Source organism: Schistocerca cancellata, chromosome 4 (genome assembly GCF_023864275.1).
Source record: "Schistocerca cancellata isolate TAMUIC-IGC-003103 chromosome 4, iqSchCanc2.1, whole genome shotgun sequence".
In the NCBI taxonomy this organism is placed as follows: domain Eukaryota; kingdom Metazoa; phylum Arthropoda; class Insecta; order Orthoptera; family Acrididae; genus Schistocerca; species Schistocerca cancellata.
Window position 1 is genome coordinate 787645404 of NC_064629.1, and position 16858 is coordinate 787662261.

The window sequence follows — 16858 nt, forward strand, 5'->3', positions numbered from 1 at the left end:
CAGCACTGAGCCTTGTAGAATTCTATGCTGCAAAGCCTTGAAGGTAGATTATTGCCCTTCAGTCTTAACACAAAATCGACAGTCCATTAGAAAACTGGAGATAACTTTGACTAGATATCCTGGGAAAATGTGAAGGATGAGCAATTGAAGGAGTACTATTTTCTTCCAGATTTTGTCGTACACCTTCTCCAGACCCAGGAACACCAGCGCTGTACAACTTGCATGGTTGAGGCTGCAGACGATGTTTTATGAGAGCTCGACAGGGAGAGGTGGCTGGAAGGTAAATTGGTCCGGTTGCTCGACGTCATTAGTGGTGAGAAGAAGTTTCGGTCGCTATATTAAGACCCGTTCTAGGACCTTGGCCATGGCAGGTAAAAGGCTGATAGGCTAGTGACTTCCTAGTTGACGTAAATATTGGCCAATTTTGGGGAATGGCAATGTGTATGGAATTTAGTCCAAGCAGAGTCAGCTTTTAAAAATCTTCGTGATGAGGAACATTGGCTTGCGTGTTAGCTGGTTCAGATGAGAGTTTTTAACGTCGTCTGGTCCCGGTGCTAAGTGAGTGTCCAGGTGTCGGCGGATCTTCCGGAACTTGCCAGGACACAGTATGAAATACAAAAACACCAAAATTCTCTCATCGACGTCGTCATATTGGGGCAGCGTTATTGAAGAAGCCGTGTAAATTGGTGGCTCTATTGAGCTGCTGAACCTGAACGTAGGAGACCAATTTGGAACAGCATGGGATCCAGCGACTTCTATGTTAAAACTGCAGAGATCATAAACATGACCTGTAGGTCATACAATGGATGACGCTGCGCTGGCGGCATATACGACGCTTCTTCGAGAAGTAGGGAACGATCGGTAGCGAAATGGAAAGCACAGTGAAAATCCAATGAAATTTTGCATAGGTGTGTTGGGCAGAGCCTGTAATATGCCCGTCGATCGCGTTGCGTCGTTCTTTTTAGTTCTGAGCTCACAGAGAGCACATAGAGATACCTAGAGCAGTAGTGTCGCCCTCCAAGTACGAGAGCCTGCTGAGAAATTTCGCCTGAAGCTATGCAGCCCACATTACACAACTGTCGTGCGTTTTCTTCTTCAAGACAATTCTCAGCCGCATTCAGCAGGGGCAATGAAGACGTTCCTGTAGCGTTTTAAATGGGAAATGTTTGGGAGAGCCAGTCCTGACAAAACTCTACCATCTGGTGGGCAAGATATATGAGATGGGCGACATACCCTCAGACTTCAAGAAGAATATAATAATTCCAGTCCCAAAGAAAGCTGGTGTTCACAGATGTGAAAATTACCGAACTATCAGTTTAATAAGTCACAGCTGTAAAATACTAACGCGAATTCTGTACAGACGAATGGAAAAACTGGTAGAAGCCGACCTCGGGGAAGATCAGTTTGGATTCTGTAGAAATGTTGGAACACGTGAGGCAATACTGACCATACGACTTATCTTAGAAGAATGATTAAGGAAAGGCAAACCTACGTTTCTAGCATTTGTAGACTTAGAGAAAGCTTTTGACAATGTTGACTGGAATACTCTCTTTCAAATTCTAAAGGTGGCAGGGGTAAAATACAGGGAGCGAAAGGTTATTTACAATTTGTACAGAAACCAGATGGCAGTTATAAGAGTCGAGAGACGTGAAAGGGAAGCAGTGGTTGGTAAGGGAGTAAGACAGGGTTGTAGCTTCTCCCCGATGTTATTCAATCTGTATATTGAGCAAGCAGTAAGAGAAACAAAAGAAAAATTCGGAGTAGGTATTAAAATCCATGGAGAAGAAATAAAAATGTTGAGGTTCGCCGATGACATTGTAATTCTGTCAGTGACAGCAAAGGACTTGGAAGAGCAGTTCAACGGAATGGACAGTGCCTTGAAGGGAGGATATAAGATGAACATCAACAAAAGCAAAACGAGGATAATGGAATGTAGTCAAATTAAGTCTAGCGATGCTGAGGGAATTAGATTAGGAAATGAGACACTTAAAGTAGTAAAGGAGTTTTGCTGTTTGGGGACCAAATAACTGATAATGGTCGAAATAGAGAGGATATAAGATGTAGACTGGCAATGGCAAGGAAAGCGTTCCTGAAGAAGAAAAATTTGTTAACATCGAGTATAGATTTAAGTGTCAGGATGTCGTTTCTGAAGGTATTTGTATGGAGTGTAGCCATGTATGGAAGTAAAACATGGACGATAGCCGGCCGGAGTGGCCGTGCGGTTCTAGGCGCTACAGTCTGGAACCGAGCGACCGCTACGGTCGCAGGTTCGAATCCTGCCTCGGGCATGGATGTGTGTGATGTCGTTAGGTTAGTTAGGTTTAGGTAGTTCTAAGTTCTAGGCGACTAATGACCTCAGAAGTTAAGTCGCATAGTGCTCAGAGCCATTTGAACCATTTGAACCATGGACGATAAATAGTTTGGACAAATAGCTTTGAAATGTGGTGCTGCAGAAGGATGCTGAAGATTAAATGGGTAGATCACATAACTAATGAGGAGGTATTGAATAGAATTGGGGAGAAGAGGAGTTTGTGGCACAACTTGACAAGAAGAAAGGATCGGTTGGTAGGACATGTTCTGAGGCATCAGGGCATCACACATTTAGCATTGGAGGGCAGTGTGGAGGTTAAAAATCATAGAGGGAGATCAAGAGATGAATACACTAAGCAGATTCAGAAGGATGTAGGTTGCAGTAAGTATTGTGAGATGAAGAAGCTTGCACAGAATAGAGTAGCATGGAGAGCTGCATCAAACCAGTCTCAGGACTGAAGGCCACAACAACAACAGCATGATTGTCCACAATAAAGCCTGTAATTGTCTCCCTCTGAGTTTCATCTCTGCTCACATGAACCGCTGGCTGTGAAGACAACGTTTTGGCACAGACAACGAGCTGTAGGCTAGCGTAGAGAATTGGCGGAAAGCACTGGTGGTAGCCTTCTATAACGAGGGTATTGGAAAGTTGGTACAACGCTACGACGAACGTCTAAGTCGGGTGGGCGACTATGGAGATAAGGAGCTGGAAGCTGTAGCTAACTGTTGCAAATAAAACAGTTTTGATTTTCACTGTACTTTCCGAATAGTCCTCATATATTCAGGTGACAACGGCGATGGTGTACACACGCCAGTGCGGATACTACAACGGCAAGCGGCTTCCGACAGAGGGCGATGGAGCGGGCGACGGCAGCGCACGGTATGATTGACTGGCTCTGGGCGTGCGCCGCAGCTGTTGGTTCGTGGTCCGATGGGTGACGCAGCTGTCTCTCAGGATATCTGCGCTACTGACCACCAAATTTGCAGCGTTCACACTTGGGAAATTTCTTCTGACATTGGCATAAATAGGAGACTTCGTTCACAGCCTCAGTCATTGTGTTCGCCGCAACTGGAAATGTCGGACAGTTATGTCGATGAAGTACTGTGAAAATTAGATAGAAACATCCGACCTCTCACTCGAAAACGGCATTAAATCGTTGAGCTTCTCTTCACGTTCTTGATCTACTCTGGCAATGTGGTGCAGAGAACTGTCCCGCACTTCCGACCTCTTTGGGCACATAACCTGCAGTTATCAAAGTCCCTTTAAGACCATACGATGTTAAAAATTACCAGGATGTGACAGCCTTCATATATGGCGGAAATTCCTCCTTTTTTCCTCAAAATTTCCAGTTGCTGTATTATTTTCCTGCAATAGTTCTTTAAATAATAGAACGCTTGTGAAAAAATTATCGGTTCTAATATTTGTTGAGCTTCCTGTAAATGTCTCTGTTAGCGGCAGTAGAAGCAACGCTGATTTATTTTGTATGCTCATCCTCCAAAAATGCATTTATTTCCTCTGACAGAAACCTCTGCCAATTTTCTTCTTCATACTGCAGTGCACCTACCTTCTTCGTTAGTGGAATGCACGATTACCTCTAGCACACACTGCGTGATAAAGTAATTGCATAAGTTCTGAAAATGACTCTTACGTTACCTGTTGGTTCAGTTAGAATTTTCATGACACTCTTTACCCGAATTTTGATGCGTGGTGGTGAGTTTGGCCCCACTTAGTTCAACCCCGACAAATGAATAAATCAGCTCTTTTTTCGTCTGTCTTCACTTGGGATTCGAGAATACGTAGATAAATTTTCGTGGGTACAATTAGTGTCGGAATCAGTCTCAACTTTTTGATCCAAAAGAGCCTCTTTTTCAATTATTAATTCAAAATTCTGATCATATGTGATAACTTGAGATGAAGTTATTTTGCTCATAACAAATAAAATAGAATACATGGTGCAAGCAAAGGATATAAGTGTCTTGCATAATTATTCTGTTCACGAAACTAAACGTATGCTCATCCGAAACAATTCAGACATAAAGAAGCATACTTATCTGCCACAAAAATACTCAGTTGTTGCTTTTACAGTACTTCTGTTTTTTCACAAATGATTATAGGCATGCTGAACTGTTAATTGTTGTCAGTAATCCTGCAGACACAATGTGCCATTAAGACCAAAGATAACCTATTCAGAAGATGGCTTGTTCGCTAAAGGTTCTAAAATATCCGTGCCATGCATTAGATGTGTAGCATTACAGGATTAATAAAGAAAAATAATTAATTTTACTTGCGCCAAATAATGTTTTACCAAGATAAAGTCAACTGTATTTGCAAGGATTACACAGATATAAACTAAAATCAACGATTTTAGGAGAGTTTTTTGATGAAATTGAAGCCTGCCTGGCCCAAAAGACCACTTTTGATACTTCAATTTCCGTCAAGTGGTTTGTGGGTGCGGAGCTAGAGACCGATATCGTCGCGGGTGTATTTCATTAGGTTCATATCAGGCGAATGTGGTGGCCAAGACATCGACGTGAGTTTACTATCATGCTCCTCAAACCACTATAGGACGATTCTAGCCTTGTGTCGCGGACATTTATCTCTCAAGAAGAGGCCATCGCCGTCATAGAAGACATCAAGCATGAAGAGATGCTGTGGCCCACAGTACTGTTCACGTAGTCCACATCTGTCAAGGTGCCTTCGATTTCTACAAAAAGTCCATTGCACAAGCCTAGTTGATTTCAGAGCATTATAGTGGTATCACCATCATACCTCCTTGGTGTGAGGCATGTTTCGAGTAGTCATTCGTGTAGATGACGTAATCTCTCGACATGACCATCGATGTCGGGCATAAAGAAACTTGAAAATACGTATCCGCTTGTCTACAGTCCAATCTCAACTATACCGTGATCACTGGTATCGTAACTGATGATTCGTTGTGTCAACATAGTCATAGTAGGACGTAGGGTCCGTCTATTGTGGTGCACCATCTAAAACAATGTGCTCTAAAAGTTTATTCCTTCATCAGCATTCTACTCTGCCGTCTAATCTACCACATATCGCCGCTTAACCTACTTTACAGAGCGGCCAGACCTCCAACCTCGACGTCCTGAGGAGTGGAACACTAAGACGTTCTCGCATACTCTTGGTTTCACCGTCCTTCAACCACGTCCCCTAAATGCCCACAACAGTATAATGTGAACAGCTACCCAGCTTCGCCTTGTCTGATTTTCGTGTTCCCAGGTGCAAGGCCGTAAAAGTCCGCTCTTTGTCAAAGTCACTGATGTCTGTATTTTTATATCTGAGGTCTGTATGGACGTTAATAGGATTTCTCGTCCACCTTTTCCCTGTTTACATACTTTCCTTGCTGCGTCAAGTGCCCACAATGCTACCAATTGGTGTTAAATCTAGTGGTGGGCAGCGGGAATTATTTTTCCGGCCACCAGGGTGTACGCAGATGTTTTCGTATGTGATAACGAGCATGATGAAACAATGCAGCCAACGGACGATTCAGATAGCAATAAATTACTTAATTTCACTGAAGTTCGGTGTGGAAGGAATTTTAAACATTGGAATCAATGCATCAAGCACCTCTGTCAATTATCGGGATGGACTAACACCGTCTGAAATAGAATTTTGGTCATAGTCACATTTTATATAGGTAGATGTATTGTAGGATTAGTCAGAACTAGACGGAAAGTTCCTAGCATAACATTTCCAGAACCCACTACTTCTTTAGATGTCAGTCATTGTAGATCCGCGGTTCACAGCCTGCATTTTATCTACAGATGTGACAGGATTCACAAAAGACGGCATAGTAAATTACCACGATACTCACGTGTAGGCAAACACAAATCCTTGAGCAATTATCAGGTGAGGCACCAGCAAAACTTCAGGATCAATATACGGCCATGAATTGCCGCAAACAGACTCTTTGGGCCGTACAATTACCAGCTACATTAACAGGTTGGTGTAGCATCGATTTCCGCACAGTGACCCACCAGCGCTATTGGTTAACATTCCTCTACGACTACGGTTTTTGCACGACGGGGAACAGCCCCATTTTCTATGCGTCGCGCTACAGCAGCATGTAGCATTGCCTCCATTTTCATCGGATCTGTTTCCGTTGGATTTCTGACTATGGCAACACTAAAAGAGATTAGTATGAGTTCAATCCATCGATACTGTTCAGACATTACTGGAGAACGTGTCCTATGGATGTGACTCAATTCAAATGGAGCCGGATTTACACTACTGGCCATTAAAACTGCTGCACCATGAAGATGACATGCTACAGACGCGAAATTTAACGGACAGGAAGAAGATGCTGTGATATGCACATGATTAGTTTTTCAGAGCATTCACACAAGGTTGGAGCCGGTGGCAACACCTACAACGTGCTGACATGAGGAAAGTTTACAACCGATTTCTAATGCACAAACAGCAGTTGACCGCTGTTGTCTAGTGAAACGTTATTGTGATGCCTCGTATAAGGAGGAGAAATGCGTACCGTCACGTTTCTGACTTTGATAAAGGTCGTATTGTGGCCTATCGTGATTTCGGTTTACCGTATAGCGACATTGCTGTTCGCGTTGGTCGAGATCCAATGACTGTTAGCAGAATATGGAATTAGTGGTTTCAGGAGGGTAATACGGAACGCCGTGCTGGATCCCAACAGTATTGTATCACTAGCAGTTGAGATGGCAGGCATCCTATCCGCGTGGCTGTAGTGGGTCGTGCAGCCACGTGTCGATCCCTGAGTCAACAGATGGGGACATTTGCAAGATAACAACCATCTGCACGAACAGTTCGTCGACGTTTGCAGCAGCATGGACTATCAGCTCGGAGACCATGGCTGTGGTTACCCTTCACGCTGCATCACAGACAGGAGCGCCTGCGATGGTGTACTCAATGACGAACCTGGGTGCACGAATGGCAAAACGTCATTTTTTCGGATGAATCCAGGTTCTGTTTACAGCATCATGATGGTCGCATCCGTGTTTGGCGACATCGCGGTGAATCCACATTGGAAGTGTGTATTCGTCATCGCCATACTGGCCTATCACCCGGTGTGATGGTATGGGGTGCCATTGGTTACACGTCTTGGTCACCTCTTGTTCGCATTAACGGTACTTTGAATAGTGGACGTTACATTTCAGATGTGTTACGACCCGGGACTCTACCCTTCATTCGATCCCTGCGAAACCCTATATTTCAGTAGGATAATGCACGACCGCATGTTGCAGGTCCTGTACGGGCCTTTCTGGATACAGAACATGTTCGACTGCTGCCCTGGCCAGCACACTCTCCAGATCTCTCACCAACTGAAAACGTCTGGTCAATGGTGGACGAACAACTGGCTCGTCACAATAGGCCAGTCAATACTCTTGATGAACTGTGGTATCGTGTTAAAGCTGCATAGGCAGGTGTACCTGTACACGCCATCCAAGCTCCGTTTGACTCAATGCCCAGGCGTATCAAGGCCGTTATTACGGCCAGAGGTGGTTGTTCTGGGTACTGATTTCTCAGGATCTAAGCACCCAAATTGCGTGAAAATGTAATCACATGTCATTTGTAGTATAATATATTTGTCCAATGAATACCCGTTTACCATCTGCATTTCTTCTTGGTACAGCACTTTTAATGGCCAGTAGTGTATTAGGTTCGTGCACCAGTTCGTACCGTTTTTCCATAAGTTTAATGAACACAACAGATTCACATAACAGAGACATTAGTCATCAATAATATGTTCTCATTCACTATTTTTTGCAATAGTATGCAATATTGGTATAACCTTCTGATTCCGCGACTGTGGAAATCACATGGTTATGAGAAGAAGAGCTCGTCGGGCCATGTTCGAAGTGCATTTTCATCTAGAAAGTAGGCCTTGATGACGACGCGTATGTGCGCCCCACAGAGCAAACGTCATCATCTTAATCATCCAGAAATTACGTTATAAAAGGTTGTTCCATAGAGAGCGAAAAATTGAAAATTTAAAGGCGAAATGTCAGGTGAATAAAGTGGGTGCGGAATGACTACCTAACCTAGTGACTGTACAGTGTTTTTTTGGAAGTGTAACAGAATGCGGACGGGCGCTATCCTAGAGAAGAATCACTTCCCACACAATGGGATACTCTCCACCGTACACCCCTCAGATTTACTGGTAACACGGCCCAGTGGACAGCCTGTCAAAAAGTGAACTCAGATCAAGCTTGAAAAGAGGAATAAAGTGAACAGAACTGGAAAAAATAACAAAATAGAAAACGTGAAGGGTCCAAATTCAGATATGGAATAATTAGCGGAAGCGAATAGCTGTGGTGACGTAGTTAAGTGGTCACGTTGTTGGACTATCAAGCGGCCGAGGCGTGTACAAAATTCCGTCCAGACGTTTATTTTTAGTTTCCTTTTTCACTACATTATGAACTGTCCATCGGATCATTAACATGTTTGTTCTCTTTCTTTTGTCTTGGCAGATATCATACTATACATTGATTGTAGAATATGAGTCATGTGGTAAGAATACGTTACCGTCGCAAGTAAATGTGATGAATAGTGAGAGCATGCGAGATTCCACACATAAGTCGCACAGAAATGAAAACGACAAATGGGTGTGAACTACGTTACAAAAAAGGAATTTAAGAGTCAATCAAAATGGAACGCAACGTAAACACGTTAGATGCATATCTTTTGCGAGAGCACAGAGAACCTGTGTGACTGTGAAACTGTTGCGTCATTTTTTTGCAGCTCATGTGACAAATCATTATGTTTTCGGCATTTCCTTGGGAGTTATCGCATTTATACGAACGCCTAAATCGGGCAAGGAGGCGTGTATCACTCACTTACCAGCCGTACAAATTAGGTGCCTCGGTAAGGGATTCCTATCATATGAATCACGTACTGTTACTAATGCCGTGTATGACACACCAGACTTTTTCCGGTGCAGGGTTCGCTAGACTTGTCGCCTTGTCATCATGCATTTGCGGTTCCCATTCGAAAGCCAGTTCCTTTCGTCTGTTAATAGAGTAGTTGTACAGAATCAACTGTCATAATAGGTCCATTCCTTACACCCCGATGTTGCTAACGGACTATACACCACGACACAGACAGAATACAGAGAACAGCGGAAAAAAAAATGGCGCAAGGGAGATTTAAAGACGATTCATCCGCGTGGCAGTCCATGACCATGGCCACTTCACCGCGACGTCAGTACTATTTGGAGTTGCTCTATATTGCACTTCATTTGCGTGGACCGTTGACTGTTCCTATTTTGCTTTTTTCATACTTCACTACATCTTCTTCCTGTTTTCATGCTTGACATTTTTTCAGTTTTTGACGGGCTGTCCACTGAGAGGGCTGCGATGGGGTGTTTCCCTTGTCAGTGTTCCTGGTCGTTGTTCTAGGATTGTGTCTACAAGATGTCTCAGTTGTTGACAGCAAATGTCCGGAGCATAAGATTATATTATGTGCGCTTGGGTTTGTATGGGGAGCTACTGCTTTGTTTGGGCTCAACCATTCCCTTTTTTCCCTTGTGTTAGCATAAAGAACCCATTTCTCGCCACCAGTAACGGTACAAGACAGGAGTGGCCGTGGAGTCCACTAGCCAATCGACGTCGAGTAAGCAAAGATGCACATATGGCCTCCCACAGATTTTTATTATTTTGACTTCGAGCGTGTGGTGCCCATACACCCGATTTTTGAACTTTCCTCACTGCATGCAAATGTCACATGGTGATAGAGTGATCACAGTGCACCACACTGGCAGTTCACATGCACGTGTCGTGAATCGTTGTGGAATAATGCGCTTAAACGATCTTCATCAAACACCTAAGGTCTTCCCGAACGTGGAGAGCCACTAATGTGAAAACAAACTCCCATCAACCGAGAAAACCATTTCTTGCCGTGGTCTGTCCAATTGGATTATCCCCATACACGGTGAAAATGTTTCTGGCTGCCTCCGCTGCTGTCAGCGGAGGCAGCCAGCCCTTTAGTGAGCTCAAACAGAAGAATATGTAGAAAATGTTCCGATTTTTCTACTTGGCACTCTATTTTATAGCATCCACAGGTCCACTCAGTATCTCCGAACCAAAAAATTACAATATGTAAACTCAAATAGCAGCGGTGAATTACAAATAAAGAATGACAGCCGTTAAATGAACCAACAGCAACCAGAATAGCAACGTGCAAAATAAAAACGCTGAGAACTTAAGCACCGGCCTAATATTTGAAAGAGTGCGTGATTCACCGAGAAGGAGGGCCCAACGGTGTGTTTGGAGATAAGCAGTAACCAGATGCACCAACCCACAGTGTCGGCTTCTACGTGAGAAACAGATGGGAATGAGACGACAGATTGGAACGTATTTCAGTAGGTATTGGCTTCCACACAAACCATCAGTATAGTTTCGACCAATACTACTTTTTGTAGGAATATGTGACACTTTTCTGAGACACTCTGTTTGCAGGGTGAAGATCAGTAAAACCGACAAATTGCAGGGACGGATTCATGTGAACATGTGTCCGTACATGCATCGTTGCCACAGTAGATGGCGCTGGCTAATGAACGTTCCTTTGACAACCTTGCACTCGTTGCTGATGACAGGGATAGTAGCGGCTGTCATCCAGGATATGCATAATCGTAGTTCGGCTTACATCATATTGGCGGGCCACCTGAATAGAGCTTGTACCAGGGTTCGTACCAATATCCTGCAGAACCCGGTCCTCAAGATCTTGTGTACGCACAGTCCCACGTCTCTATACACGAGCGTCTGACTGAAAGGACCCATGATCACACAAACGCCGAAAAAGGGCTTGAAATGACGTGTGATGTGGTTGGTGCCTGTGAGGGGACTAGTTTCGTATAATCGTGCTGCCTCTCGACAGTTTCCTTCAGCTTGGCCGTACACAAACGCCACCACGGCTCGTTTGCGATATGTATATCGGACCATTCTGCTGCTTACAATACGCTGCGCCAATCACACTGCCTGCAACACACAAGGAATACACGACACATGGTCAAAGGAACCTTCATTCGTCAGCGCCATCCACCTTGTCAACAATTCATTACGCGACACGACTCTTGTTCATAGGACCTTTTTCCCTCCATTTCCAGTCAGTTACCAGTCCCTGCAGTTTGTCGGTTTTATTAATAAAAATGGCTCTGAGCACTATGGGACTTAACATCTATGGCCATCAGTTCCCTAGAACTTAGAACTACTTAAACCTAAGGACATCACACAACACCCAGTCATCACGAGGCAGAGAAAATCCCTGACCCCGCCGGGAATCGAACCCGGGAACTTTTATTAATATTCACTTTACATAATTTGTAGTAGTTAGGATCTACCTGGACATCCGGAATCTTCCAACTTGTTGAAGAACTCTGTCGCTACCAAATAGTTCGATCATCGACACTTCCGCAGGTGGTGCTGGCAACTAACAGCAACAATTTGAGCGCACAGAGTACGTATCATTCACCACTTTCATATTGGCAGTGGCTTTTGGAAAACTTCTAAATCGGTCCCCGTGTTTCCTGTAAGAAAGATGTCCGTCACACTGCTTTACCAACCATGTACGTATTATTGTTAAGCACGGTAGACTTGGCACCCAGTTCCACATCTTTGCAGTGCTTTCCGACGGTATCCGTTTTAGGAGCATATTCTTTGATTATTAGACCAATTACAACCGTCAAATTGTAAACCGTTCTTCACCTTACAAGTTCTTCAACTTAATCCGCCAAATTATTGTTCCTTACTAACATGAAGCCCTGTGACAGCTCGATGTAAGACCGACTGTATTAGGTTTATCAGGGTACTATATATTTTATTCAGTAGGCAATAAACAAGACTTTGGTTAATTTTTCCAGTCATTTCACTGGGTGAAAGTCGTTGAAAGAACTTAAACTGGGTTATAACGATATCAACTATTCTTCATAATATTCGTAATGCAGTATTCCCCCTCTCAAAAATTAGGTGGACATTTAAGAACTGAATGGAGTGGCACAACATAGTTCACTTTTGCATTTACACAGCAGTATGGCAATGTTACTCAGAACTGTATTTCTGAGTTAGTCTACCGTTCGTAAATAACACACTGGAAGATAGAATAAGCGTTCACAAAGGCGTACAGAGTAAAATTTTACTGTGGTATCTACAAGTTTGAAGACGGGAAATTGATACATACAAAGTGTGGTTTACTCAACATCCGGAAAGTGTACCAAAGCAAATGACGAAGTGTCCACATCGGTTTCGGGTTCGCTCTTGCTTTACCAGGAAACCATAAACCCAGGAAGTAATCCATTTGTGTTTTTCTTTCATTTTGTTATGTCTTGCCACATTAAGTCATTCTGAGGATCCAGAATACTTATCACGTCAATTTATCATAAAAGTTTACACTTCGTCATTGACAGGAAAATTCATTTTAATTTATAAACTAATTTTCACCATTAATTCGTACCCCTTTCTAGAGTATTAATGATAGAAAGTATATCAGTGTTTAATGAAACGGTGTCGAATTACACAGCTGTACGAAGTTTAAAGATTGTTGGTGAAGTAGCAGTGTGACAGCTAGGACTATACTGCCAGAATCTCTCGTGTACATATCTGTGAAAGTATGAGAGACAAGAATAGGATGGTAGTACTGCACAGGGTGGTCAGATATTTCTTTAATCGGATGTGCTCAGAAATAATTGCTAAGAACAAAATTTGATACGTCGCGCCTTTTCCGAGTTAATTAGCATTGAAGTTAGCCAACAACCCACTGCGAGCGCAAATTCTAGCCGGCTGCCAGATATAGTTAGTGTCTTGTTCTCATAGCGCAGATGATAGCGCACGAAACTGCTCAGCCTTTGGCTCGGTTTCGGTCCTTACTGTCGTCCCATGTACAATTTTTGTATCGCTCTCCTGTTCATATTTAGGAAACGAAACGAAGTATACATTTGGCGACACCGTCTCTGGCGTGAAGCTTTAATTTGCCTGCGTAACGGCCTGATTGGTTAACTTCATTCCTAATTAATTCGGAAACTGCGCATAGTATCGAGTTTTATCCGTAACATTTATTTCTGAGCACAACCTACCTTGCAACACCCTTAAAAACTTTTCGGACTGTTTCTGACCACAGATGTAGCTGAAGGAAGAGTTGTTTTATATTCAGAACTTAAATAATTTGCATCATTGTTCTTTACCATTGCGCCAAAAAAGCTAAAACAATTTAACACTGTTGGTGTGTTGAGTTTTATCTTATGCTTCATTGCTTTAAGTTATTTGGCTTCATCCATCCTTTAGGGGTAAACCAACACATTTGTCTCAACACACTATTAATTTTCGTACGACTCTTTAATAGTTTATACAAATAGAAGGGTCTCATGTCACTTGCGTTTAGGTTTAAAATAAGCGCAGTTCATTTATCCCGTTTTTTGGTTGATTTTCCTTGCATTTATTGACCAGAGCCTCGCTCCACGATAACTAACATGTAGTTTAAGGAACCTACCAAGCTTATTGTAAACACAACCGGCTTGCGTTCATACTGAAAGTTCCACAAGAGGTCAACCACGTGAAGTTATTTGTGCCCAGCTCGCGCAAACTCTCTCATACAGTACTGGCCATTAAAATTGCTACACCACGAAGATGACGTGCTACAGACGCGAAATTTAACCGACAGGTAGAAGATGCTGTGATATGCAAATGATTAGCTTTTCAGAGCATTCACCCAAGGTTGGCGTCGGTGGCGACACCTACAACGTGCTAACATGAGGAAAGTTTACAACCGATTTCTCATACACAAACAGCAGTTGACCGGCGTTGCCTGGTGAAACGTTGTTGTGATGCCTCGTGTAAGGAGGAGAAATGCGTACCATCACGTTTCCGACTTCGACAGACGTCGGATTGTAGCCTATCGCGATTGCGGTTTATCGTATCGCGACATTGCTGCTCGCGTTGGTCGATATCCAATGACTGTTAGCAGAATATGGAATCCTTGGGTTCAGGAGGGTAATACGGAACGCCGTGCTGGATCCCAACTGACTCGTATCACTAGCAGTCAAGATGACAGCCATCTTATCCGCATGGCTGTAACGGATCGTGCAGCCACGTCTCGATCCCTGAGTCGACAGATGGGGACGTTTGCAAGACAACAACCATCTGCACGAACAGTTCGACGACGTTTTCAGCAGCATGGACTATCAGCTCGGAGACAATGGCTGTGTTTACCCTCGACGCTAAATCACAGACAGGAGCGCCTGCGATGGTGTACTCAACGGCGAACCTGGGAGCACGAATGGCAAAAACCTCATTTTTCGGATGAATCCAGGTTCTGTTTACAGCATCATGATGGTCGCATCCATGTTTGGTGACATCGCGGTGAACGCACATTGGAAGCGTGTATTCGTCATCACCATACTGGCGTATCACCCGGCGTGATGGTATGGGGTGCCATTGGTTACATGTCTTGGTCACCTCTTGTTCGCAGTGATGGCACTTTGAACAGTGGACATTACATTTCAGATGTTTTACGACCTGTGGCTCTACCCTTCATTCGATCTCAGCAAAACCCTACATTTCAGCAGGATAATGCACGACCGCATGTTGCAGGTCCTGTACAGAAAATGTTCGACTGCTGCCCTGGCCAGCACTTTCTCCAGATCTCTCACCAATTGCAAACGTCTGATCGATGGTGGCCGTGCAACTGGCTCGTCACATTAGGCCAGTCACTACTCTTGATGACCTGTGGTATCGTGTTGAAGTTGCATGGGTAGCTGTACATGCACACGCCATCCAAGCTCTGTTTGACCCAATGCCCAGGCGTATCAAGGCCGTTATTACGGCCAGAGGTGGTTGTTCTGGGTACTGATTTCTCAGTACCTATGCACCCAAATTGCGTGAAAATGTAGCCATACGTCAGTTCTATTATAATATATTTGTCCAGTGAATACCTATTTATCATCTGCATTTCTTCTTGCTGTAGCAATTTTAATGTCCAGTAGTGTATATTTTAATTTCATTTCAATCAGACTGGCGAGAAATAGTTAAATTCCCTTCGTCACTATCTAGCTAACACAAAATTGCCCATAAATTATTATTAAATTTTGACCGTAGAAGCACTACAATTTCACAAGTCCCTATCATGTACTCAGCAAAATTCCTGACACCTCAAGTCGCGGCTAACTTGCCACTCATAGATGGGTACAACAGCTCTGCTCCCGCTCTCGAGATCGACTCTCGCATGCCAAAATGGCCGCAAAACATTGAAGCCCTCTCACTGTCTGTTGAGAAAACTCCCATACAATATTTTCTGTGTACCTTAACAATTACTTGTGTTAAAACCAATACAATACATCACACTACGCTGAAATTTTCTTAGCTTTCCAATTTTGTCTAGTTTTTTTGGTGCATCATGTAGTTTCCTCATAAATTAAGGTTTTTCAGTGCAAAATTTTATGTACAATAATACGCAGTTAAAAAATTTGCAAACATAGATTAATACATTTATAGATAACTATCATAGCATGATTTACTTTGTTGCCACGACTTTTAATACTTAATTTTTCTTTGAGAGAAATTGACGTTTTTTTTAGCTCAGAATACATCTTCCAGCATATAATTCAAAATATGTATCATTTATGTGGTGTACGAAACATTTATGTTATTTTCCAATTCCTCTGGCCTTTCGAGTACGTCCGCCTATTTTGTGACAGCCAGCAGGGAACAGTGTCATCTACCAGCTACTTTACTTCCACTTCGTGTGAGCGGACATACATAATTTTCTGCCGACTGTCTCAAAAAAGCGACGCACTGCGGACAATCACTATCGATAGGAGAGTTTCGCTGCAGCAGTCAAACAGTTAACGTCAGTGACTGCTGTTTGCTCGGACAGCACTCCAACACAGCAGTCGCTATTCACGGAGAACTACGACAAGTAACAGCATATCTCGAAGCATCACTAGCGGTGATACTTACAATGTTATAGACCGCCAAGAGGTAGGAAAGTTAGTTAGATGTCACTGAATTAGGTTTAGGACATCAAGTTCCTCGTATCGAACTGTACCATAGTCATTTGTCTTTGTTTACATAAACTTCGTAAAAGTTATTTTAATTTCTTATCATGTTGCCACATCTTTGTTACGGTGACACCCTATCAGACAACTGTTTAATCATCATAGCATGCAGTAAACACCATTGAAGAAGTGTAGCAGCACATTTTTCTACCACCAAGATGTTTGGGCTGAATGAAGAATAGCATTCAGTTACTGTGTTTAAAACATGTTTTCCTTCGAGGAAAATGTTTTCATAGTGTTGATAACATTTCTTGCCAGAAATATCTGGCTACGAGTTAAACCTTTAAGAAATGGTAGCAGTTTTCATGAGTCAACGTTTTGGCGACGTGACAAACCGGAAATTGTTGACAACGAATCGGTGCAAAGGCACAGCATTCTCTTCACCATTCACTGAGGAATAAAGTGAACCATACTAGTGAAAAAGTTAATTTTACTAAGCAAGACAATTCTATTTTCCTTAATCTACTGTGTTTTGCTGCAACACCTCTTAGCTTTATTCTGTGTTT